The sequence below is a fragment of the Pelodiscus sinensis genome, chromosome 3 (genome assembly GCF_049634645.1).
Source record: "Pelodiscus sinensis isolate JC-2024 chromosome 3, ASM4963464v1, whole genome shotgun sequence".
Classification (NCBI taxonomy): Eukaryota; Metazoa; Chordata; order Testudines; family Trionychidae; genus Pelodiscus; species Pelodiscus sinensis.
The window spans coordinates 12569543-12595345 of record NC_134713.1 but is presented as its reverse complement, the minus strand read 5'-3'; the positions used below and the strand labels follow the sequence as shown (position 1 = coordinate 12595345).

The 25803-nt window shown below is 45.7% G+C and overlaps 1 protein-coding gene across 3 annotated transcripts in view; it reads left to right on the top strand.

The window, feature by feature from the left end:
* The first annotated feature begins 3889 nt into the window (after nt 1-3889).
* Nucleotides 3890-25803, top strand: part of ADGRF5 (adhesion G protein-coupled receptor F5) — a 76806-nt gene continuing 54892 nt past the window's right edge. The window contains exon 1 of one of the 3 annotated variants that reach the window (XM_075923387.1): nt 3890-4163. The gene's annotated coding sequence lies outside the window, so the exon portion shown is untranslated. The other 2 variants (XM_025183419.2, XM_025183418.2) reach the window with 2 other exon arrangements.

The following is a 25803-nucleotide window of genomic DNA, read 5'->3' as shown; positions in this document are numbered from 1 at the left end:
GCAGGAGACCTGCCAGCCTGGCCACCCAGGAGCAGGTGTGCATGAAAATCAAGGGGGTCCACTGAGACCCCCGACCCTGAGCCCTGAGCTTACAATGGCCGTCCTGGGTCAGACCAAAGGTCCATCTAGCTCAGTAGCCTGTCTGCCGACAGCGGCCAACCCTAGGGACCCTGGAGGGGATGGACCGAAGACAGTGACCAAGCCATTTGTCTCGTGCCATCCCTCTCCAGCCTTCCACAAACCTTGGGCAGGGACACCACTCCTACCCCCTGGCTAATAGCACTCCATGGACCCAACCTCCATGACTTGATCTCACGTCCCTTTAAACTCTGTTCTAGTTCTAGCCTTCACAGCCTCCTGCAGCAAGGAGTTCCACAGGTTGACTCTTTGCTTTGTGAAGAACAACTTTCTGTTACTAGTTTGAAGCCTGCTACCCATTCCTTTCCTTTGGTGTCCTCTAGTCCTTCTTTATGGGAACTAATGAAGAACTTTTCTGTATGCGCCCTCTCCACCCAACTCCTGCTTTTAGAGACCTCTATCCTGTCCCCCCTCCGTCTCCTCTTTTCTAAGTTGAAAAGTCCCAGTCTCTTTAGCCTCTCTTCATATGGGACCTCTTCCCAACCCCTGATCATTTTAGTTGCCTTCCCCTTTCCCACCCTCTCTCTTCCCCTCTCCCACCTCCTTTTCCCAGTCTCCCCCAGTTTTGTTCAATAAAGACAGATTCCATTTTTGAACACAATTGTCCTTTATTTTGTACATCAAGAAAAGGGGCTAGGGAAGGGTAAGTGGAAGGAGGTGAGGGAGGAATGGGGTACGCGCCCCCGATGGGGAGGACTGGGCTGGCTCTGCAGGCTTTTGGGGTGGAAGCTCTCCTGCAGCCCCCCAATTGCCCCCTCTTCCCAGATGGCAGCCTGCGGCAAGTGCAGCCGGTCTGATGGCCGAGTGCTGTGATGTGCCCAGTGTGGGTACTCCGGGCAATCCAAGCCAGGACTGCTTTGCAAGCGGGGCACCCCTGAGAACTGTCTGTCCGGGGTGGGGGTCGGGACCCTTTAAGCACAGCCCTCGGCTAGCCTGAGACAGCATCTCCACGCTCTAAGTCCTCCTCTGATGCCCTGCCGGCACTGCTTCCGGCCATCCTTAAGCCTGGTTCAGGGTCCACTTAATGTGGACGCGCTAGTTCGAATTAGCAAAGCGCTAATTCGAACTAGTTTTTAGTTCTAGATGCGTTAGTTCGAATTAGCTTAAGTTAGTTCGAATTAACATTGTAGTGTAGACGTACCCTATGTTTATATCTGCATCACATTCCCCTATGCAGCTATGTAGCGGAGGCCCCGCAGAAAAATGTGTTAAGGAACACTGAGATTTCATGGGAATTTGCTAGAGAAATCTCTAGGAATCTTTCCTAGAGGTATTTGCCAATACTTGGTCAAAGGTTCCTTGGCAGAGATGTTTTGTTCCTTCCTCTGTTGTAGGAAACTTTCCCACACCAATTGGCAATCATTTGTGCAGGGACCAAAGCAGCACACAAGCTAGCAGAGCTGCGTGCATATAGAAGATGTGCCCTTGCATCCTTGTTTACCTCCAAGAGTGAGAGATCAGCCTCAGTTACCTCCATCTCTGGAAAATAACGGCAGAATTTTACAATATTGTTCTTAGTTGCTTCTAGTGATCCCTTTAAAAAACAACTCTGTGCTGTATCTTGAGAAACTTCTCCTCCTGGGGCAAACTGCTCATCTTTAGGGTGCTCACCAAGCTATGTGCATGCCAAGGGATACGGAGAAAGAGCTGTATTTATTATGATTCAATGCTTTGAGTGCACTATTATTCTATTCTATTCTGTTCTATTCTATTCTATTCTATTCTATTCTATTTATTAATTTCCTTGGCTCAGAGGGGAACCCCCTGTGCTGTGGTGGAGCACCAATGCCAGATAAGGGAGTGTCACCAGGAGGAGTAAGGAAGGCTTGTTTAAAGAGGTCCTCCTATTCTTTGATGACACAGATCAAGATCATAGAGTGTGGACAAAGACAATTAATGAAAACTTAAGAATAGTTAGCCAGGAGAGGAAACAGGGCCAGGAGCAAATGATAAAAGTTATGGAGGACCAAACAGAGTTGCTGAAGTCAAGCAGAAACTATGCTACAGGCAGAACACTTGTGTGCTCGCTTCTATAGCCCATACAGAACTGCTTACCTTGCTCTCCCCAAACGCCACCCATACATTCCTTGCATTTTCCTAGCCCATCTCAGTATCCCATTCACTCCATTCACTTCAGACAGGTTCCCCAATTATAGCTGAACTTACACCCAGCCATGAGAGCCTCCATCAAGAGAATCCTCTTCACTATGTTATGACCCTATCAAGAAAGCATTTGCTGTGTATTGGGTATTGCTGTTAATACAAATGTATTCTCTGAGAAATAATCAGCTGCCCTTTGGAGGAATGAAATATATGGGCTCAGGAAGGTCTTCTGCCATAGAGTCAGTAGGGAGGAGTCGATCCAGGCCACAATTCATAGAATCTCTGTAATGGCATTCTTAGGAGTCTGTTGGACACAGTAACTCAGGGGCGTGCTGAGATGTTGGTACACTTGCCCATCCTCAAGGAAGATCTTGGGTCCATCCTGGATCTGAAATGTTGGCATATGGATTGAGCCACTTCTACTGCCATCGATATGCAGGGACGCGCACTTCTTAGCACTGAAGGGCTATCCCATCCAGCTGGCAGTCTGTGTGGTGACATCGAGTATTTCTTAAATGATTCCCAATCAATCAGGAGATTGATTATATTCTTCCTCCCAGTGGGTTTTGCTCATAATTGTTTTCAGCTTTGTGCAGATGGCCCTATTAAAGCACCATGTTTACGTCTGGGTGTCTCACTGGTCTGGATTTTATTCTGCTTGCACTTCATAAATGTGAGCAAGTTATGATCACTTGTCCCTAACTACTGTTAATTTTAGGTCTGCGATCTCTTAAGAAAGCAGAACAACTTGAACAGGGAAGTTTGAGAGCTCTTCCCACCTCCCCAGTCTGGGGCACTTTACAGCCGGGTGCTTAGGGTACTCACTTAGGAAGCAGGAGAGTTGACTTCAAGTCCTTACTGCCCATTAGATAAAGTAGGAATTGGAACCCAGGTCTCCCACATCCTGTGTGAGTGCTCTAACCACTGGGACATTGGCTAGAAGAGGTGCCCTGCTACCATTAGAGGCTAAAGAGCTGACCTGGCTTAGAGTTTATCAGCTATGAAACCTGAACGGAGGGAGGTATCTGCCCTTGACTGAGACCTGGGCACCTTTTCAGCAGAGAGAAGGGATTACGCCACTCCCATCTCCTGCTCATAGAGAGTCTATCTCTCCCCAGCATGCTAGGGGGTGTCTACCCCAGGAGCTGGGCATTCCTGGAGGCAGCAGAGTGCCTGAACATTTGGCAGTGCAACACTGCGTCTAAGTTTTCTATGTGAATTGAGCATAAGTGTCCAGGTCACATCTGACAGCAGGACTTTCGCTTCTAAGCCTGTTCTATTTCAGCTCCACAAATTGCCAAAAAATAAAGCAAAAGGTGAAACAGTGTTTGCCATGTGTTGAAATTAAACTCTCCATCACTTCCCCTCCCCCACCACACACACTTTCCCCCAAGCACAGGAAATCCTTTGGAAAACATTTTCACTCTTACATTTCCCAGGGTTTCCTCCCTTTCTCCTAGCCAAATGCTAGGTTTGCGTTTCAGACCAGCAGCCACAGTAGAAGGCAACACACCTCTGCTCTGCACACCATGAGAACAGAGATGCTGGGGAAAACCGGCCCTGCCCATATGGCAAGGAGCCATTCAGCCCCTGTGGAATTTACTAGAGTTCCACCCTGAAATGTGAATGATGGGATTTCTCATTGGTCACAGGAAGAGGAGGTTGGGATCTTTATTGGATGTTAGGTTAGTTTGTACACTTAAATCCAAAGTCTCTTCCTCACCGTGTGTGTCTCTCTGAGAATTGCTCTCCAGCTGTTCTGTTTTTCCCGAATGGTAAAAAACAGGTGTGCCTTCCTGGTATAACTGAGCTACCCAGGAATCTGTGGGAAAACAAAGGACAGTGGTTGAGACTCAGGCTCTCACTTGGACAGGAGTCTCATTGCAGGAGAGAGACTGCTCAGAGGAGCCTGGCATTTGCAGGTAAGGACAACAGCCATTCCCCTTATATTGGGAACTCATTTGGTCAGGAAAGTGTTCAGGACCAAACTCTCACCTTGTGGTGCCAATCTAGAATAACTAAGCCAGAGTCCAGGGACCCTGTGCAGATTCATATGGCATAGGCAATTGCCATATGATACGTTTCATTTTCAGGTGATCAGAGGACCACTTCTAGTGTGGTATTTTTAGCTTGTGAAAGTGGGGGCTAAACTGTGCAGCCTGCTGCTACGCCATTTGTGGAGGTTTTCTTTGAGACAATGACTTTGCTAGATGAAATTAATGCTTCAGAGATGGAGGTGATAAGAGGTGCTGCTTTTATGTAGAAAACCAAATTAAACATGTGGCCTACAATTAATTATCAATCCCTGCATCTGCAAAAATGAGAAAAAGAGCTTGATTGTTTGTCTCGGAGATGACAAAATAATGTATCCTGGCTCAATATCTCTGCTGGCTGGGATTTGCAGTGCAGATAAACATACATATTCCATTCAGATTACGCCATAATTATTTATTTTAAACATGTTCTCTTGCAGTCTTGCTTTGTCACACTTACATTGGATCAAGCAGGGTTTTAAAGGTGAGGGACCTGGAATACTAAGTGCAACACAGGAGACCTTAGCATGGGACTACCTTTGGGTTTCATGGTTATCTTTATTTTCAATCACTTTTTCTACCCTTCCTTGCTTTCTAGCAACTCTCATTTGTCTGGTGTTAATTTGTATCCTGGCAAAGCAGCCATCATCTCTGTGTTGGCTTGAAATCAGTGTCAAGCTGTGAGTCGGTGTGAAAGCACGGATGCTTTCAGGGTTAATCGCTTTTTTTTTTACATGTACTATGTGGGAGGTTCTGATGATATTGACTCCAGCACTATAGTCTCTTGTAAGCATTGATTCAGCAACGCAGAAACTAACCAAGCACTGTTGCATTTATGAGGCAGCACTATTGGTTAACTCAGAGGGCAGGGAGTGAGAAGATATAAATTTTATTCCTTGCTCTGCTATTGGGTTGCTGTGTGACCCTGGGCACATCACATTCACTTCTGTGCTTCAGTTTCCTCATAATGAGAACGTAATGTTCAGATGTCTTTGTAAAGGACATATGGAGTTTGGGATGAAAGATGATCTATAAATGCAAAATATTATTATGAGGTCTGGCTTTATCATCATGGGGTATGTCTAGACTACATGGCTCTGTCGATGTAGTCTAGATGCACCCATATGGAAGAGCAGTGGGTAGGAACTGAAATGGAAATTTAATTTGTAGAAGGCCACAGTTTCTTTTACGCTCTAGTTATTTGTTGCTATTTTACCACGGAAAGTGCACTTTTCAATCCTGCTTATCAAAAAAACCGTTTCAGCCTTTTTTTTACTTCCATTGTCATGCAACATTTTTTTCCGAGCCCCTGAATGCAAAGTGAAATGAAGTGATTAGGGTCAGATCATCCGTTGGTGCAAATTAATCAAGCTGATGGAACAAAGCTGATTTAGCAGAGACCTGGTCCTAGGAGTACAGGTTACCGTGAATCTGGCAGATCATTTAGTTAGATGTCTACCAGTCACCAGGGCCTGATGAAATGCATCCTAGAATACTTAAGGAGCTGATAGAGGAGGTATCTGAGCCTTTAGCTATCATCTTTGGAAAATCATGGAAGACAGGAGAGAGTCCAGAATTTTGAAAAGGGGAAATATAGTGCCCATCTATAAAAAGGGAAATAAAAACAACCCAGGAAACTACAGACCAGTCAGTTTAACTTCTGTGCCAGGAAAGATAATGGAGCAAGTAATTAAGGAAATCATCTGCAAACACTTGGAAGATAATAAGGTGATAGGGAACAGCCAGCATGGATTTGTAAAGAATAAATCATGTCAAACCAATCTGATAGCTTTCTTTGATAGGATAACAAGTCTTGTGGATAAGGGAGAAGCAGTAGACGTGGTATACCTAGACTTTAGTAAGGCATTTGATATGGTCTTGCATGATATTCTTACCAATAAACTGGGCAAATACAATTTAGATGGGGCTACTATAAGGTAGGTGCATAACTGGCTGGATAACCGTTCCCAGAGAGTAGTTATTAACAGTTCACAATCCTGCTGGAAAGGAGTAACAAGTGGGGTTCCACAGGGGTCTGTTTTGGGACTGGTTCTGTTCAATATCTTCATCAACGATTTAGATATCAGCATAGAGAGTACGCTTATTAAGTTTGCAGATGATACCAAGCTGGGAGGGGTTGCAACTGCTTTGGAGGATAGGGTCATAATTCAAAATGATCTGGACAAATTGGAGAAATGGTCTGAGGTAAACAGGATGAAGTTTAATAAGGACAAATGCAAAGTGCTCCACTTAGGAAGGAACCATCAGTTTCACACATACAGAATGGGAAGCGACTGTCTAGGAAGGAGTATGTCAGAAAGGGATCTAGGAGTTATAATAGCCCACAAGCTAAATATGAGTCAACAGTGTGACGCTGTTGAAAAAAAGCAAACATGATTCTAGGATGCATTAACAGGTGTGTTGTGAGCAAGACACAAGAAATCATTCTTCCGCTCTACTCTGCGCTGATTAGGCCTCATTTGGAGTATTGTGTCCAGTTCTAGGCACCACATTTTAAGAAAGATGTGGAGAAATTGGAGAAGATTCAGAGAAGAGCAACAAGAATGATTAAAGGTCTAGAGAACATGACCTATGAAGGAAGACTGAAATAATTGAGCTTGTTTAGTTTGGAAAAGAGAAGATTGAGTGGGGACATGATAGCAGTTTTCAGGTGTCTAAAAGGGTGTCAAAAGGAGGAGGGAGAAAACTTGTTCTTCCAGGCCTCTGAGGATAGAACAAGAAACAATGAGCTTAAACTGCAGCAAGGGAGGTTTAGGTTGGGCATTAGGAAAAAGTTCCTAACTGTCAGGGTTGTTAAACACTGAAATAAATTGCCCAGGGGGGTTGTGGAATCCCCATCTCTGGAGATATTTAAGAGTAGGTTAGATAAATGTCTATCAGGGATGGTCTAGACAGTATTTGGTCCTGCCATGAGGGCAGGGGACTGGACTTGATGACCTCTTGAGGTCCCTTCCAGTCCTAGTATTCTGTGATTTCCCCTGCTCTCGGCTTCTGTTTTAATGAAAAATAAAAAAGCCTCTTCTTGAAGTGATGGTGCTGTAGTGAAGTATGTTTCTCTGGCCCCCTTACCTTTGTGTGTTGTTTTATCTAGCTATTTAATCACCCCTGCTTCTACCTTAAAAATAGACATTTTCTAATGTCTGAATTAGAGACGTGGGAAATTCCTGAAACCAGGCAGAGCTTCCTCTTATTGTTAAAATACAAAGGGAAGTCAGACGCTTTACTAGAGCCTCTGCACTCTTTAACCCGTTCACCTAGAGCAAGAAAAGCTGCCTCAGCATCGCTGCAGACGGCTGACATCTCTGAGATGCTGTGAGTAAGGAGGGCTTGTGAATCATTGCAGCCATACCGAGACTCTGGGGCTGTGTGTCTCCTTGCAGTGCAAAGATTAAAATGATCTAAGAAGTTCCTTGGAGACTTCCACACATAGATCTCAGACCTCAAGTGCCCATTCTGATCATCTAGACTGACCTGCTGTGCGGCACAGGTGATCAACCTCACCCGGTTATCTTTGCATAAAGCCCAGAGGGGAAAGTAAGACAGTGTGCACTGCTGCGGCAAGGAGCTGTCTGGCTGGGGTGCTCAGTGGCAGAAGGAGGTGGGGCGCTCTGAGCCTGGCTCCCAGGTCTCTCTTGCAAGCTTCCAAGCTAAGCAGCAGGCAGCCAGAGAGGTTAAAGGGGCCGGCTAGGGGTGCATCCTCCTTCTCCCATCCGGGACTGTGCCAGGCCTGAGCCCCCCACCAAGGCACCATTTAGGGAGGAGGGAAGCTTTCCCTCCCTCCCCCAGACCATTGGATTTGTACCCGGACGCTTCTTGTGGATGTTCCCCTTCTGTCACTGTCAGGGAGCGAGGGGAAAGTGCACAGTTTGCTGCATTCCTCGCCCCCTGGCTGGAGAGAGCAGGGGGCAGATGAGCTGGGTGCTTTCCTCTCGCTCCCTGACAGTGACAGGAAAGGGGAAGGGCAAGTTGCATCTTGGTATGAATATCAGGGAGTGCTTCAGCCGCAACCCTGCCCTCCCTGCACACCCACCTACACACACACACACACACACCACAGCCCCCTGTCCAGAGCTCCCCACATCCCAGCCCCCTGCCCTGACTCCTGCACACCTCCACACCCCCACACCCTACCCTGAGCCCACCCATGCCCCAACACTCCCCAACCTCCTGCCTTGAGCCCACCCTTACATTTCTTACAGGTATTGTCTATCACACCCCCTCCAGCCTCCTGCTCTGAGGGCTCTCCCAGAGGAGTTGCAATATGACACTACCTGTAAATATTATTCTCACCTCTGATCAAGTCCCTCACCTCTGTTTGCGCTATAGCTGTGACTGAGGTCCCAGGGATCCAGTGGAGGACACTCAGGGTGAACTGCAAGAAGAATGGGGCACCCACTCCCCAAAACTGGTGGATATTTCAATACTCAGCACAAAACAGCCTCAGTGACAGGGGTCTCAAACTCCCGACCGGTGGGCGCTCTCTGGCAGGAGTGATTGTGCAATCCAGCCTGGCACTTCCAGTGAACTGGGGGAAGGGGAGCTGTCTATTATTGGGCCCCAAACCCCACCTCTTCCTGTCACTGACCTGCCTTCTCCCCCCAAGGCACCCCATCCGCAAGCTGTGGCTTTGGGAATTCCCGGGGGAGGGGGACTTGGTGTGGCAGCAGCAGTTGTACCTCCCCATACTGGTAGGAGCTCTGGGGAAGTGGAGCGCAGTGGAGAGTGTTCTTACTCAGTGCACGCTGCTTCCCCATGGCTCCTGCTGTTGTGGGAGATGTGGGGTGGGGTGGGATGACTGCTGCCGCCGCACTACACCAAACTCCTGGTGATCCCCAAAGACACATCCTTGGGGCAAGGGTGCCAAAGGGGGGGGGAGAAGGCATGGTGGTGGCAGGAAGGGGCAAGGCATGGGGGCCAGCAATGGGCAGAGCTCCTCCTGCCCTCCAGGAGTCCTGGGCCAGATGGCACAATTGCTCCAGCCAGGAATGGCCCGTGGACCAAAACGAGTTTGAGATCCCTTCTCTATGATCCCTTACTCATTACCCAGAAGCCAACCACACAGTTACCTTAAAGCAACCCAGCCTTAGGCCTCCACCCAGTCAAAAAAAGTTTTTTCCCATCCCAAAGAATCGGGCACATTACTTCCCAGGGCCATGAACTTTTCAGATCTTGCCCCAAACACACATTTATAGCCAATTCTTATTAACTGCACTACAATTTATTAAGCATAAAAGAGTGAGAGCGTATGAGCTGAAAGATCACCATAGAGACAGACATGAGTTCAGTTCTAAGATCAGGTTCACCTTGGAGATGGCGAGCTTTGCAGTTACAAAGAGTTCTTTCAGAATGTAGTTAATAGGTTATAGCCCAACATCAGGGAGTGTCAGCGTAGGACTAGGATCTCAATCCTTACGGCTTAAGTTTCCCCTGCATGAAACCTTAAGCAGACCCAAGATGACAGAATTAGACCCAATAGTCTTCTTATACCATTTCCTGGCAGCCTTTTGACCACACCGTCCTGGGTGAACAATAGGCTTTTGCTATAACCGCCTGTTTTCCAAACACAGCATCACATTAACATAAGGTAATTTATCCATTAGACAATTTATCTCAAACTTTGACAAAACATACAGACAATGAAATTATTTCACCCATGATTAGTTTCAACGTCTCTTTGATCTTCAAATCCACAGCTACAGGAACTGTCTGTGTACATGGCTAACATCTAACAAGATAGATAAGTAAACACACACAATTAAGTTTTCATTTTAACGTTCTAGCCTAGCTAGCATTGACTGACCCTGCGGCAGTTAGCCTGCAGATGTTGAACCCTTTCTGGCCACTCCTCATGCTTGGCATAAGATTTGTTGCAATTCTATAACAGTGGTAGGAAAAATGTTTTTTTATGGTTGCATTATAGCCAGTTAACAAATTCCTCCTTCCCTGGCACATCACAGCCACAAACCTACCAGCCAGAGGGATGGATGCCAGAGTTGTGCTGGACCACAGCTGAATAAGAAATGAGTTCTTCCTCTTCCCGGCACAGCTTGTTATTCCCCTATTTCACTCCAGGATATTAATTACATATTCCTGTTAAGGGGAGCTCAAAGGTCACCTGAAACAGGCAGTTTACTGCAGTCTCCCACTGGGCTCTGTGTGGCAGGGAAGCTGCAGTGCATTGAGTGCCTGTCATACTTATATGGTCCCTACAGCATCACAATATGCAGGTAGCTAAATATTGAGGATTATTCTCCCTGTTATTCCCCTGTGAGGTGGGGATGTACTATTACTCCATTAGGGAGGGGGACCTGAGGAAGTGAGAGAAAGTAGGTCGCCTGCCCATGGCCCCACAGGAAGGCTTTGAAAGAGCAGAGAATTGCAGATAGATGCTCTGAGCCCCCAGCAGCACCAGACCAGTCAGTGGATGGGCTTGGGATGAAAGCCCTGAGCTGTGATTCTGGTGAGACAGCTTCCAGTTTTGTCCTGTGGCCATTTCACTTTCTCCTTTCTTTGTCTCGGTCTGTGAAATTTCAATAATGTTTCCTCCCCACCACACAGAACTGGTGGAGGGAAGATGAATGGATTCTGGTCTGAGATGTGCACAATTCCTTTTCTGGGGAGGGCGGTATAAATGCCGTCTCCATTGAATCTCCACGTTGCTGGCTGGTTTTGCTTCTTTTTTCTAGTTGCACCTGTCAGACAACCTGGAAGAGAGATTTGGGAAGGCAGGAAGAATGCAAAGCAGGTACCAGGAATAGGTCTGACTTCTCACTCTGCCCCTGCTGCTAAAACTTTCCTTCTCAGGGAGGGGCAATTCTCCACCTCAACCACTTGAAAATACCCAGAGCTTCCAGACCAGAGAAGAGCTTGTGGTATGTTGTTTTTGCTGAAGCACAGCAATGTCTAAGCTGCATTGAGCCCCAATTAAAACTTACTGCAATGAAAAGCACTTATCTTAAATATGCCCCAGAGAAATTTAATAGAACGGAGTTCTAGTATCCGATTTAGTGCCCTAGGAAATTCCTCAAACAAAGCAGAGCTTCCGCTCATTGTTAAAATACCAAGGAAAGGGCTCACTAGAGTTCCTGCTTTAAATCATTCCTATGGCAATAAATATTATACTCACACAAAGCTTCCCTACATGCTTTAGTACAGACTTTTCATACAGCTCTCCCTGGGACAAATCACAGTGCACCTCAGTTCTCCATCTGTGAAATGGGGTCAACAGTGCTTTCTTTCCCATCCATCTTGTCTTAGCTCTTTGGGGCTGGGACTGTTTCTTATTACAGTGCCTTGCACACTGGGGGGAGGCGGGGAGGGGAAGTCTTGGTCTCAGGCTGGAGCTTTTACATGCAGAAAAGAGTCCTCAAAGATGTCCCGCTCATGGTAATGATGACTGAATTCCAGCTGCATTAACTGTTATTAATTATCATGATTATTATGACGACACTTCAGAGCCTCTCTCCTGGACCAGGAGCCCCTTGTGCTGGATGCTATGCTAACAGAGCAAGATGGTCCCTGTCCTGAGGAGATTACATTCTAAGTGTAAGACAAGAAACAACAGATGGCGACCAAAGGGGTACAAAGGAAACCACTGGATACTACGGGTCAGTGTGACAGGCTGTGTCTCAGCACATCAGCAGCCCAGCTGGTCTCAAGGTTTTAGAGGAATCCCAGCAAAGGAGAGATTCCAGCAGGGCTTCGGAGGAGGATAATGCGCTAGTTTTGCAGATGTGTATGCAGAGCTCCTCCCAAGCATGAGGGGCAGCATGGGAGAAAGCACAAAGGTGGTTTCAAGTGGATAGTGAAGGTTGGCCTCGTGGTCCGATCGGCGGCTGGAACTGGCAGCTTAATAAGAGATAACTGGAGTGTGGGTAATTAGGGTCATGAGTAGGGATCTACTTAAATCACACGCTAGTGGTGACATCAATAGCAAATTTCGCAGATGTGTTCCTTCAGTATATTTATAGGGCTTATTACTACTACAGTTACCTTTGTAAACTGCCCTGTATACAGGAGTCTGGTAAATATTAGTACTCAAACTTCTTTTGCTCAGACCCCCTTTGAATATATTTTAGGCCATGACAACCCCCTCTTCCCAAAAAGTGACCCTTCCCCATACTAGAGCTGGGCACCCAGCAAACAGCCGCTGCTGTCTGGCTACAGAGCCCTGAAGGCAGCACAGAAGTGAGGGTGGTAATACTATGCCCTACTATGCCCTACAACAGGCTTGCCACCTACTTTTGGGCTGGGCCCCCCCATTTGAGAAATACAGTGTGCTTTTGTATGCTTTTACCCCGTTGTATGTACAATGTAGGGGAAAGAACACAGAAGACCCAATTTCACGGAGGAGATCAGGTTTCACAGTCTCCAGTGTGTTTTTTCTATCTGTGAATTTGGTAGGGACCTAGTCACAAGGGGCCTTAAAACAAAGACAAACAATTCATGATTGATGTGCCGGGGGGGGGGGGGGAGGGGAAGAAGAGCCAGCGAAGGAATGAAAAGAGAGGGCTGAGAGGTCAAAGTCACAGGTTGTCCTAGGAGCCCTTGTGTTGTTGGGCTACTGGCTCCCAGACCTGTTTTTAGCACCTCGTGCTCTAACCTTGCTCAGAGCCAGTCTGCTTTCCGCCAGGATTAAAGTACAGGTTCATCCTTTGTAGTCCAGCACCCTCTGGACCTGATCGGTGCTGAAGTAGAGAATTTGCCAGACCAAGGGAAGTCAATATTGTCTAGCAGCATAACCAACACTTCCACTGCTTACTGGGCTCTTAGAAGACATTTAGGGGTAAATTAGAGCTAAATAACAGCACAGAATCCTGGGAGCCAGGGCTGGTGGCTATAAGCAAACTCCATGGAACTGCAGAAAATGTAGCCACACCCATAAGCGGACATCCAGCCAACTAAAATCATGCCAGACCACAGAAGTTGCCAGACCAGAGAGTGCTGGACTAGAGAGGTTCCACGTGTCGAGCCTACAGCCAGATGTCTGCACAAGGGCTCCTAATATCACTGACACTGGTGGAGTTGTACACGTCTTTGCCGCAGTCAGCCTGAGTGGAGTGACACCCCTTTACACCAGTGGAAGATTTAACCCCACATAACTGAAGTGAATGGTTGGGAGTAACTGCTACGTTACTCCAGTTTGACAACAGAGTAGTGTCATTAGCTTGCTCTGTTCAGAGCCCAAAGACCCTGTGGAGTCAAACTCTTTACAAAGAGCAAATGTAACACACTGGTGAGTGTCTGTTAGAGGCTCCCATCTGTGCTCAGAGGTCATGAATTGCTATAGCCTCAGATACAGCTGAAGCAAGTCATGCTTTTAGCTCTGGAGGTGCCTGGGTCAATCAGCGGTGTGCTGGCCAAGATGCGGCCTTCACACAACAATGTTGCCGTTTTGAATTCCTGCACTTTTAATCCATGGGAGCCTGGTGGCTCATCTACACGATCCAGTAAGTGAGCTATGGGGGTATGATTTTTAACACACTAACATAATGGGCACTAGTTGATCCACCGAGAACCTGCTGGTGTGCATTAAAGTTCCCTAGTGCTCTTCAGCATTGTTTCTTCTGGAGCTCCTCCAGTAGCACAGCAGCTAAAGTACCTGCCTTTAAATCCAGAAATCAAGGGTTCAAGACACACACTGTCATTCCTGGGACACACAAGCTCTCCCCCAGCATCCCTGGGACACTGGACAGACAAGAGGGGCCCCAAAGGTTGGGGGCTCCTCTAGTAGCACAGCAGATAAGATCCCTGCCTCCAGAGGTAAAGGGGGTCAAGCCCTGCCCTCAACCAAAATGGACTTGGAACTAAGGAAGGAAAAGGGGGCCCAGATTGTGGAGGTCCTTGGGGGGCAAGGATAGTTCATTGTTCTGCTAAACCCCAGGTTGTGAGCTCAGTCCTTGAGGGGCCCATTTAGGGATCTGGGGCAAATATGTAAGGGATGGTACTTGGTCCTGCCAGGGGGCAGAGGAAACTACAGACCAGTTAGTTTAACTTCTGTACCAGCAAAGATAATGGAGCAAATAATTAAGGAAATCATCTGTAAACACTTGGAAGATGGCAAGGTGATAGGGAACAGCCAGCATGGATTTGTAAAGAACAAATCATGTCAAACCAATTTGATAGCTTTCTTTAATAGGATAACAAGTCTTGTGGATAAGGGAGAAGTGGTGGATGTGGTATACCTAGACTTTAGTAAGGCATTTGATACGGTCTTTATTGCATGATATTCTTACCCATAAACTGGGCAAATACAACTTAGATGGGGCTACTATAAGGTGGATGCATAACTGGCTGAATAACCATACTCAGAGAGTAGTTATTAATGGTTCACAATCCTGCTGGAAAGGTATAACAAGTGGGGTTCTACAGGGGTCTGTTTTGGGACCAGTTCTGTTCAATATCTTCATCAACAATTTAGATATCGGCATAGAGAGTACACTTATTAAGTTTGCAGATGATACCAAGCTGGAAGGGGTTGTGACTGCTCTGGCGGATAGGGTCATAATTCAAAATGATCTGGACAAATTGGAGACATGGTCTGAGGTAAACAGAATGAAGTTTAATAAGGACAAATGCAAAGTGCTCCACTTAGGAAGGAACAATCAGTTTCACACATGCAGAATGGGAAGTGACTGTCTAGGAAGGAGTACGGCAGAAAGGGATCCAGGTGTTACAGTGGACCACAAGCTAAATATGAGTCAGCAGTGTGATACTGTTGCAAAAAAAGCAAACATGATTCTGGGATGCATTAACAGGTGTGTTGTGAGCAAGACACGAGAAGTCATTCTTACGCTCTACTCTGCGCTGATTAGGCCTCAATTGGAGTATTGTGTCCAGTTGTGGGCACCACATTTCAAGAAAGATGTGGAGTAATTGGAGAGGGTTCAGAAAAGACCAACAAGAATGATTAAAGGTCTAGAGAACGTGACCTGTGAAGGAAGGCTGAAAGAATTGGGTTTGTTTAGTTTAGAAAAGAGAAGATTGCGTGGGGACATGATAGCAGTTTTCAGGTATCTAAAATGGTGTCATATGTTCATCTTGGCCCCTGAGGATAGAACAAGAAGCAATGGGCTTAAACTGCAGCAAGGGAGGTTTAGATTGGACATTAGGAAAAAGTTCTTAACTATCAGGGTGGTCAAACACTGGAATAAATTGCCCAGGGAGGTTGTGGAATCCCCATCTCTGGAGACATTTATCTAACCTACTCTTAAATATCTATCAGGGATGGTCTAGACAGTATTTGGTCCTGCCATGGGGGCAGGGGACTGGACTCAATGACCTCTTGAGGACCCTTCCAGCAGGGTCTGCTTGGTGCAGCTAGTGCCCAGTGGGTTAGTGCACTTTAGGAATCTCACCTTTGCCATACCTTGTAGACAAGCCCTTTGTTCCAGAACCAGGGTTATTCTCAGTGGTGTTCCCCAGCCATAAAATTAAAGTAACACAGTGGTGAGTCACTAACTGACCACGTGCCAAATGCCAATGATTCAGATGGAGCCAACAGCTTTGATACCATAAAAAGATCCTGAGAATACAATAGCCTGAACCTTTTAACACCTTATGCTCTAATCCTGCTCAGAGCCAGTCTAATTGCCAATGGATCTGCTATGACTGTATTTACCATGTCCAAGCAACTCTGTACTATTTCAGGCAGAAAAAGCCTGCCGACAGGCGGAAGGTGGAGGAAATGGGGAAATTGCCCCAAGGCCCAGCCATTCAAAGGAGCATGGAGCTCCCAGCTGCTGACGCTGCTACTGTAGCCCCAGACTCCTTTGAACTGCCAGGAGATTGCCAGAGAGGTGTTCCACATGGCTTTGAGGACTGGGGTGTGTGTATCATGTGCAACGGTCCAGGTGGTGCAAAGGGGTGACTGCCCTCAGCCTCACCCTTTCCAACAGTGAGGAACTGCCCTTCCGAATGTTGCCTTGGGGCCCATAGTGGCTGTTGGTCCTGCTGTGTACATGAAATGCACAGGATGCTGGTTTGGATTTTAATTCTGGTTGCTGGGTGTAACAGCCTATTCCTTTGTGTAGGAAACTCCTTCACCGTCTAGAGTGGGTTATGTAAACATCAAGCCACGTTAGCCGGATGCATTCGTATTATTTCAGCAGCTCCCATGGCAATAACAGGAAAATAAGCAGGAGGTTAAAAAGGCTCAACAAGTTGGAAGCATCCAGGCATTGGGCTTTCTAGGACTTTAGCATGTGGGAATAGCTTGTGCCTGGCCCAGTCTAGGGATATGAGACAACAGCTATTGAAGTCAATGCAAGTTTGACTTCAATGGATATTTTTAGGGCCCTTGGTGTACACATGAGAGGAGAGAGTACAAGAAGTTTTCAATCTTCTTTGTGCCCATGCACTAGGGCCATGATGCAGATGACTGACAATGGACCTGGATTGGTGCCAATCCACATCTAAAGAAACTTTCATATAAGCGATGTCTGCTAAGGGCTGAATCATGAACGGACAGGTGACTTGCACGTGTGACAAACTCTATTTTGGGGAGGTCCCTTCACACAGTGCAAACAATGGAATTCCCTCCACATGAGCAAGGTCATAAAAGGGCCATAGGGGTTCCTCCATTGTCTTCACTCCAGCTCATCACTTCAGGAGCATCTTTGCTATGAATTGAGCTTGGAAGGACTGATGATACATCCTAACAGAGGATGTATTCCACAGACTTTTCAGATAGCAGTTTATTCCATCTCTGTTCAAGCCTGCACCAGAAGCTTTGTAATTTGATGCATATAATTTTGTTTCCTTTAACAATATTACTCTCAACCTTTTCTTTCTTTCTTTCTTTCTTTCTTTCTTTCTTTTATTAATAAACCCTTTAGATTTTCAATTATAAAGGACTGGTACAATGTGCTCTTTTAGGTAAGATCTAAAACATAAATTGACCTGGGAATGTGGCTGGTCCCTTGGGATCAGAAGAAGCAGTTTGGATTTGGTGAGATTGGTTTTCATAATCTCTCAGGCTATGGCTGCACAGCCTTTTGTTTTTTGCGGAAGTGGATATGCAAATCACGCTCGCATTTGCATATCTTCTTCCGATTCTTTTTTGCTGAAGAGGTTTTGCCAGTAAAAAGCCCCATGTAGATCAGGCCATTTGTCATAAAAAAACTCCTCTTTCACAAGAGCCCATTTTCCTCAAAAATCGAGGTTTACAGGATCTTGTGAAAGAGGGTTTTATTCCGACAAATGGCCTGGTCTATCTGGGGCTTTTCATTGGCAAAACCTCTTCCGCAAAAAGAATCAGAAGATAAGCAAATGCATGCACGATTTGCATAATCTCTTCTGCAAAAAAACTGCAGTGTAGCTGTAACCTCATTTCTGTAAGGTGTGGTACTTGTTGTTCCTGGTATTCCACAGGAGAAGCTGGAGTGTCTGAGGGGTTTGTTTGTGTGACCCCTGGCTGGCAGTGTGACAAACAGAAGTGTTCTTTGTGACTGGTTTGGTGCCTTATAGTGAAGCACTACCAGTCTTGAGTGCTAAAAAGTCTTGTTTTTAAGCAATTCAACCAGATTTGACCCTCTAAACCAGTGGTTCCCAAACTTTTTCGCATCACATCCCCTTTTTGATTTTTGAGAAACTCTCACACCCCCTCCCACCCAAAAAAATAGCAGTAATACTTGGGGTGGGATTGATGGGAGGGGGGGCTAGGTAGCCTTGTGCCACCCCTGGAATTTCTTCACGCCCCCCAGTTTAGGAACCCATGTTCTAAACCAGGGGTCTCCAAACTACGGCCCGGGGGCCGGATGCGGCCCGCGAGGCCCTCTCATCCGGCCTGTGGAGACCTTTTTGGATTCAAAGGCAGAAGAAGTGAGATTGTTTCAAAACCCATTTGAAGCAGATGTGGCCAGTTGCCCAGATGAACTGCAGCTGGAAGTCATTGAGTTGCAAGCAAATGACCTCCTTAGGGACAAGTTCAAAATAGGACTGGTGGGTTTTTACCAGTTTTTGCCCAAGGAAGACTTTCATAATGTCAAAACTTTTGCATCAAGGTACCTTTCAATCTTTGGAACAACATACCTGTGTGAACAAACATTTTCAAGAATGAAATACGTGAAGAACAATTTGAGAACAAACTTGTCCGATGATAATCTCAGGTCACTGTTGATGTTAGGGACAACAAATCTAAAGCCAGAAATGTCTGCTATTTTGGCATCCAGGAAACAATTTCACCATTCACACTAATACAGGTGTTCATGTGTAGTGTATGAATGTGTTATTAAATAATAACTGAATAAAATAATATTAAATAAATAATTAAAAACAACATCCATGTTTTGATTGTTTTTTATTTGGACCTCAAGTGTGTAGTCGGCCCCCAAACTGCTGTTTGATAGTTAATGCGGCCCTCGGGCTGAAAAGTTTGGAGACCCCTGTTCTAAACAGTGCCCCTAGAACTCGTTATATTTCTCCTGTACACAGTGATCAAGTCATATCTCGGCTTCTCTTTGATGAGCTGAATAACTTAAACTCCCTAAGTTTCACATCATAAGCCTTGTTTTCTGCTCCCTCCCTCTGGATCATTATCATAGCCCCTCCTTTGAATTCTTTCCTGGATTTCCACATCGTTCTTGAATTGTGGACATCAGGACTGGACACACTATTCTCTTATCATCGATACAACCTGAGGCAAGATCCCTTCCCCACTTCTGCTTGTTATTCCCCTTTCTGTACCCTGTTAGCCATTTTGCCACAGCATTGCTCTGCTGGTCTTTGCAGGCAACTTATATTATTCTGGCACAAAACTGGAATAACAGAGATAATTAGATCCCGTGTGCTCATTTTAAAAAACTTGGAGCAGAAAAATGAATCACGGCTTGTTTTTCACCACTTGAATCCTTGTTACCACGAGATTGAATCTTAGGTTCTTGAGTAATCTTTGTTTACTTTGCGTTTTTCTCATTGAAATGTGTTATCTGAAGTGAGTGCAATTTCCCGCATTTGGCCTTATAGCAAACTCTCCCATGAATTATTGTTGGGCATGTGCGTCTATTTCTTAAGGTCGTTGTTTCTTTTCTGTCTGAAACAAACATTGTCTACTCACTAGTCATATTATGCCCCTGTCAGAGTCATGTTTTAGGAGATGAATAATAGTACCAAGGCAAAGGCAAAAATGGCAAAAAATTCCATACTGGAAGTCAGGAAAGAATTTTGGAAAACAAGAGAAAGTTAGCATTTAAATTATGGCCTTAGTGCTAGAAATCTGGTCTCCTAGAACAAATGCACAGATGATGCTTGAAGATTGAAAGATCTTATTCCAGATCCTAGTCTACCTCCATGGACACCAAGTGTTCTATGCAGAATTACACCAGCTATGAATTCAGTTCCTTGATCCAATACCATTCACAGCAAGTGCTGGGCAATGAACTGATGTTTCAGTTTGCTGGCTGATCCAAAATTAAACAAAAAAGTAAACCCCAAATTAACGCTTAAAAAAACAAGTGAATCTAAAAGTGGCAATTAAATTCATTTCAGCATAAAAATAGGGCTTCATTTGTCCCAAAGTAAAATACTTAATTTCAGGCATTTTAAACCTAAAAAAAAAAGGAAAGGAAAGGAAATTAAGGGAGAAGGAAGTGATGACTAAGCTCTCCTTATGGCCAACACTCCTGTGGTTAGGGCTTTCATCTGGGACGTGGCAGACAAAAGGTTAAATCCCATTTTGAGGCACAAAGTTGAACTTGGATCTCTCACAACCCAGATGAGTGTTTAAATGCAGAAATATTGACTATCAGAGGGACATACTCTCACTTCCTCATTAGTTTTGTGAATGATGCCTACATCCCCTTATGATGCTATCCTGGAAAATCAAAATATTTCATTTTGTAAGCATCAAAGTGGTTCATTCTGATATTTTCAAAACTTTTGATTTGTTTGTTTTCAACTAAGCCAATTTGCCAAACTCCCCATGCATGAAATCCCCATCTCTGGAGATACTTAAGAGTAGGTTAGATAAATGTCTGTCAGGGATAGTCTAGACAGTATTTGGTCCTGCCATGGGGGCAGGGGACTGGACTCGATGACCTCTCAAGGTCCCTTCCAGTCCTACTATTCCATGAAATGTTGCCATCAAACCTAATCTGCCCTTTTAGGTAACAAGAAAAGCTGCAGCTGAAATTTTTTGCAGCCCTCTAGTCACAATCCTTTATGCAGTAATGTACCTAAAGATTTTGCAAGGCACTGAGTGTGATTTTTTTTTCTATACTGCCTCAGTGTCTAATTCCTATTAAGTTCAATTTTTTTGAGAGTTAGGTACTGAGGCATTGTTGAAAATTCCTGTAGATGCCTATCCATATATTTAGGTACCTCAGAACCTTTACAAATGTGGTTTTAAGTCTCTGGCTCAGGGGCAGGCAATAATTTTGATGGATGGGGCCACTCCAAGATTTTGGTAAGCGGTCACAGGCTGCACTTTCCTGTGGAGGGGGTGTGGGTTCTGGGACAGATCTTGGGTGCAGAAGGGAGCTTGGGATAGGTGTGCAGGTTAGAGTGTGGAGTTTGAGACGGAGTTTGGGAGAAGGAGGAGGTTGTGAACTGGGGCCGAGGATTGGGGTGCAGGATCCAGGAGGGGTATGGGTGCAGGAGAGGATTCTGATAAGGAGTAGGAGTGTAGGAGGGGGTGCAGAGTTTGGGAGGAAGTTGTGACCTGGGGCAGGGAGTTGGGATGCCAGAGGCAGACTCTGGCTGGGAGGCACTTACCTAGTCTCCCCCTGCTTCTGCAAGGGGTGTGTGGTGTCTAGAGGCAAATGGCCCCAGCAGCCAGCCACTTTGAGTGGCCAGGGACTGTGGCAGGCAGGGAGCCTGTCGGAGGGTCCTGGAAGGAAGTGGCCTGGCTACAAAGGCTTGGTGAGCTGGATCTGGCCTGCAGGCCGGATCTTGCCCACCCCTGCTCTAGCTTCTCCTAATTCCTCTCTCCCAGCTTTTCTTTCTTCTCAGATGCTGGAAATAGATGAGGAAAATAGAATTTTCCTTATAGATGTCTGAGACACAAAATAGCTCACTGACTGCCCAGGGCAATAAGCGTGCCAACAAATAGGCACTTGGGTACCATGGCGATGATGGATATCTCAAAAAATAACCAGACAGCTGCATTGAAATGAGAACACTGGCCATGGTTAGCACAGCTGAGACAGGCATAGGTCCCTGGCTATCCCTGTGAGAGCCGATGAGAGGTGAGAGTGTTCAGTGCTTTTAGGAACGTGCTCATACCTTCCAGGAGCTACTCACACAACACTGAGTATTTTTTAATAGTGAGGAATAAGAGGTGGCGGGAGTCGGTGGGCTAGGCCCTCGCTTGGTCAGATCATGGTGATCGACTGTGGGGATGTGGAGTGAACGTGGAAAGGTGCATGAAACATTGGCTCACTTTACAACCTCCATGTAAGGGCTGATCATCTTGCCTTTGGTGGGTGCAAGGCCTGCATGCAATTAGTACGAACAGCACCATTAGGCACTTGAAATAAGCAATGCCCTGTCTCTCTTCCAAACTAACCAAAAGATTTGGCTTCTCATGGAGGTTCCAGGCAAGCAGCAACACTTACAAGTTGTAGCTGCAAATGCTCTTTCCTGCTTGTTGGGGTTCTCAGGAAGGACAGTACCTTCCATTAGACTGCTCCCAGCAAGTCCTAAAGGCTATTCTAGGCCAGTTACACCTATTTATGACAGGAGCTGGCTGAAAACCAGCCATCCTCTGCCCCAGGAATAGCCAACATTTTGGAATTTCTTTCATTCCAAATCAGAACAAACTTTCCATCCTGAAACAGAAGTTCTGAAATTTGACACAGGCAGAGCATTCCATCACCACTTGATTATTTTGACTTTTCCATAATATAGTAATATAATCAATCAAAACACAACATTTTGATCTTATTAAAATGTAATGTTACAATAATTTTCCAGCAAAAAGGGGGCAAGCAGTCTTTTATTGTTTATCCCCTGTGGAACAGCTTCAAGTGGAGAGATTGAGGGAGCTGCCCAATTTAATATCCCGGACTCTGGCAGAGATTGGGATATGGATCCAGTTTGGCATTTGACAGGTACCTTCCCACGAGCACAACAAATGTAACCTCCCATGGAAGGTCCATCCTCACTGTTTGGTGCCAAAGCTTGCAAAGTAAAGCCAGGCAGGGTCAGAAACAGCTGCCGGGGGCATTGCAAACCTGATCCAAAGCCCACTGGAGTCAATGTACTCATTTCACTGAGTGTTGGATCTGGCCCAGCCTGACAAAACCAGAGGATTTACGGAATTTACCTTTCCTTCCTATAAAACAACACAGTGAAATGTGTTGAATGAGATACTTTGTGCCCAGACATTTCAACAGTTTAAAAATAATAAATAAAAAAGATTTGGCAAATACTGTGCAAATTAAGACTGGCGTTGTTCCCACCCTGGACCTGCCATTTGTGTGAACTGCTTATTGAATTAGGTTTTGGAGGGCAGAGGTTTTGGGCATTCAGGATCATGTACCATGTAACTTTAATTTCTCTGTCCTGCTCGTGGTCTGCAAACCTAGATGGAGCCAGTTTCTGTTTCCTGCTGGTCACCGCTGCTTTCATCAAATCACCTTTGTAAGACTTGGTTCTACTTTTAGCTTTTAGGGGTGAGCATAAAGGCAATGGATGGTTACTTTTAACTCCCTCAGTTTATGGGTTGGAGCAGCACCAGCACTGGGGCCTTTCTCCCATGCATGGCGGTGCCCAAAGGTTCAGGGGAAAGCCATTCCCAACCTGCAGGTCTCCGGGCAACCACTTTGGCTGCCCTTTGGGACCAGTTCTATAACCTCTGTTGCCCTGGCGATGCTGCAGGCCCAGTGGCCATGCTGCAGTTCACCCACCTGCTCTGTATTCATGCTGTGACCCTTCTGATAGGACTCCCACAGACGGAGGGCAGATAACCAGTGATTCCTCTATTTTTACCCACCCCTGAGTGGAATGAATTTTCTTACGTGCACCAGTGTGGAGGTGATGTGTCACATGGACGTGATGTGTGACCCCTTACCCTCCTATGAGTGCACATAACAAAATTCATGTGGCAGAAGTAGGGCCAAGAGGTTCTGAGTATCCCCTCCGCTTCAAGGGACAAAAGGTTGAGGTGAAGCAGTTTGAGGGCTCCCGCTGGGGGTGGGGTTCTGGGGTGGGGCTGGGCATGGAAGGTGTGGGAAGGGGGTTCCAGGTTTGGGGAGGGGCTCCAGGCTGGGGAATGGTGTGCAGGAGCCCCCGAGAGCTTCAGGGCTTGAGGGAGAGAGCTCTCCCCACTGCAGCCCTGAGCCCTTGTGCAGGGTTAAGTGGGAAGTTAGCAAGTAACTATTGCTCCCGACAGTAAAACTGTCCCAATTGCACAGTGGTGAAGATGGGGCCGTCAGCAGCATTGTGTTCCCAAATGCCATGCTGAGCATTCAGTTCACTATTAATTCCCAATGCCAGCCAACTGGGGCATTAACAAAGCAGAGCTAAACCACTCCATGCTCATTTGCTGCTATGTCACAGCCTCAGCCCCAGCCCTTCATCTGTTCTTGCTCCTTTTCACATTGAAGTTCTCTGAGGCTTTGGCAGTAGCTTTGGGCAGCGCCCAGCACAGCTCATGGTAATCTTTGGCCCTGAGGCCATTACAAATCATACCAACCAACTCAGAGACCAGGTTACCACCTCCTGACTCATTAACAACCCTGTGTGGTGCATAGACTTCTGTAGGCTTGCTTCATCCAAAGAGTAACCCAGTCAGATCTCTCTGAAAAGGTAAAAATCCGGCACAATAAGACTTCCAATGACGTGACTGTAAATTATGAATGGGGCAAGGGAAAAAAAACCACTTAGGAAGCGTGACTGGCCACCAGCCCTAACATCTCCGGTTGAGTATTTACCCGATGCTTTCACACTGGATTTAATGATGTAGTTTTTTCCACAGGCTCTTATGAAATGAACTTGGAGTCCTGTTACAAAGTTGTATTTCTGTGCATATAAGGCAGAGCTTTGTAAGCAAATGGCATCCTGTTCCTTAAAAGCTTGAACCAGTGGGGCTAGGACTTTAATCAGAAAACACTTTGCCGATAGTACTGCATTGCATGCAACCTGCAATGCTGCTGTGATATATCATCTACCTATAAATATTCCTGTTACATATGGGGCTGCTCGAACTCTGGGAATCTCTGAAAAGCAGCCAGCCTGCTGGCCTATCAGAGTAACTTTCAGGTAGTTTTCCCTTGGCAATTAAATCAAAGGCAGTGAATATCATTCCGTTGCAATTACAACCCTCATTTTTATCTGGTTAGTTACCATTTTCAGGACCCTTTGTTTAATCCAAACAGAATGAATCATGCTGACAGAACAAGTTAGGCCACTTGCTGGAGTGACATGCTGAGAAATTGGATCCTGTGGAGGGGAAAAATAGAGTTACTTGATGAGAGATATCAGGAAATTACTTCTTAAAATGCCTGCTGTGTTGTGTACTGTGACGTTGCTTTGAAAGGAGTCCCAGCCACAAACCTTAGTCATTCTCCATGCAGCAATGACAACCCGACCAGTTCATCGAATGTCCTGCATTAGGAGCAGATAGACAGCTATTGGAAGGGAGAAAGACTTTAAAGAAGGCACGAGTCAAATTCAGGGAAAACTGGCCAGGTAAAGCAGATTACATGCCTGGATTTCATGTACAGCCTTTTCATCTATAAGAAATAGGCTGGGTTTGTAAGAGGTTCTTTAAAGACTCATTGAGACTTCTGACTAACTCTCAGAGATTAGGGATGAAGAAGAGCTGCTCTCGGTTCATGAAGAGTCGGACTGTCCTTCTCCTAGCACAGGTTGGTTCCCTGGTGTATGTTTTCTATGGTTGTTTTGTATCTGAAAACCAAATGTTTTCAGCAAGTGATGTGACAGCAAACCTGTGTACTTTAGTTCAGCAGACTGAGTTGGAAGTAAAGTTGTGTCTATCTTGCTTTCTGAGCTGTGGAAGCTTGGAGATGGTGAGATGACTTGTAGGGAAAAGAGTACAGACATCTTGCTAGCAAATGGATCTGCATCAGCCCTGGAGTGAGGGCTGGCTGAAGATTTCTCACCAAAGTTTTAACAATTCTAAAATTGAAGGATTGATTTTTAAGCATGGAAACTGTCTGCTTTTCTTGAAAATCTTTGATGCTTTGTTGGATTATCAATTAATTTTTTATCCAAAGTGAAAAAGGAGCAGGTGTTTCAAGTTCTGCCTGTTGGAAATCACAGCTGAAATGTTCTGCTGGAAGTTCTGACAAAAACAACTTTTTGGTTTTGCAGAAATTTTTCTGTAGGAAAAAAAAATCTGCCCAATTCTGTTAGGATTTTAGTTGCCCACAGTCACAGTGCGAGAAACACAGAAAGAACATTTGTGAGAAGAGGTAGGAAGGACTAAGGAACTGCAAATTAAAGTGGTTAGAGATTGTTTAGACCTTGTTTGAATTGTCTTTGGAATAAGACTAAGCAAAACTAGAGCTAGACAACTCTGAAGCTCAGGGAATGCGGGTATGTCTAC